Source organism: Nannospalax galili, unplaced genomic scaffold (genome assembly GCF_000622305.1).
Source record: "Nannospalax galili isolate Female #2095 unplaced genomic scaffold, S.galili_v1.0 scaffold888, whole genome shotgun sequence".
NCBI classification, from domain to species: Eukaryota; Metazoa; Chordata; class Mammalia; order Rodentia; family Spalacidae; genus Nannospalax; species Nannospalax galili.
In genome coordinates this window covers 451,965-452,806 of record NW_008357921.1, presented here as the reverse complement: position 1 = coordinate 452,806, position 842 = coordinate 451,965, and positions in this window count along the sequence as shown.

Sequence of the window (842 nt, the reverse complement as noted above, 5' to 3'; positions counted from 1 at the left end):
GGCCACTGGGCCTGAGGCCACTGGGCTAATGAACTGTGGTCCAAACACTGGTGCCCTCCTGGCACAACCTCAGAACAAAGGTTTCAGCTTTCAAGAGAGAAGCTGCTTGGCTCAGCAAACCTTAGTTAAGTTGCTCTGGGCCAGGGCCTCTTGTCCTTTTGGCAGAGGCTGGGGGTTACATAGGCAGTTTAGGCTGCCTCCCAGAAGTCCCTCTTCAGTCCCAAATACAGGACTGTCCTGCACCTCCTCTGGATTACCCCAGGCCCCCTCACACCCACTTGGCCTCCAGTGTCCTCCCATTGTGTCATTTCAGCCTGCTGCTCCTCTCCTAGACCTGACCCACTCCCCTTCTCAGTGGCCAAAGCCAGAAATCCAGGGTTAGGTGACTCCACTTTCCCTTCCCCCATCCCTTCCCCATGTGAGCTCCATTTTTCTTTTTCTTTTTTGGTCTTTTTGAGACTGGGTCTCCTTGTAGCCCCAGCTGTCCTGGAACTCACTATGTAGACCAGGCTGGCCTCGAACTCAGAGATCCGCCTGCCTCTGCCTCCCAAGTGCTGGGATTAAAGGCGTGCACCACCATGCCTGGCGCAAATGAGCCATTTTTCTAGAAGGCAAATCTGATCCCATCTCTCCACTGCTTAAAAGCCTTCAATACAAGAACTGGAGTGATCAAGGCTTAACATCCAAGCCCAGTCTCCTGATCTACCCTCCAGATCTCCAGCTCCTTCTTCTTATGATGTAGCTGTGCTGAGGGACTGGATCTCATCCTTGACACAACACTGAGGTTTCTCACCTGTGCTGAGTAGCTTTAGTGTCAACTTGACATACCTGGGTTGAGGGAG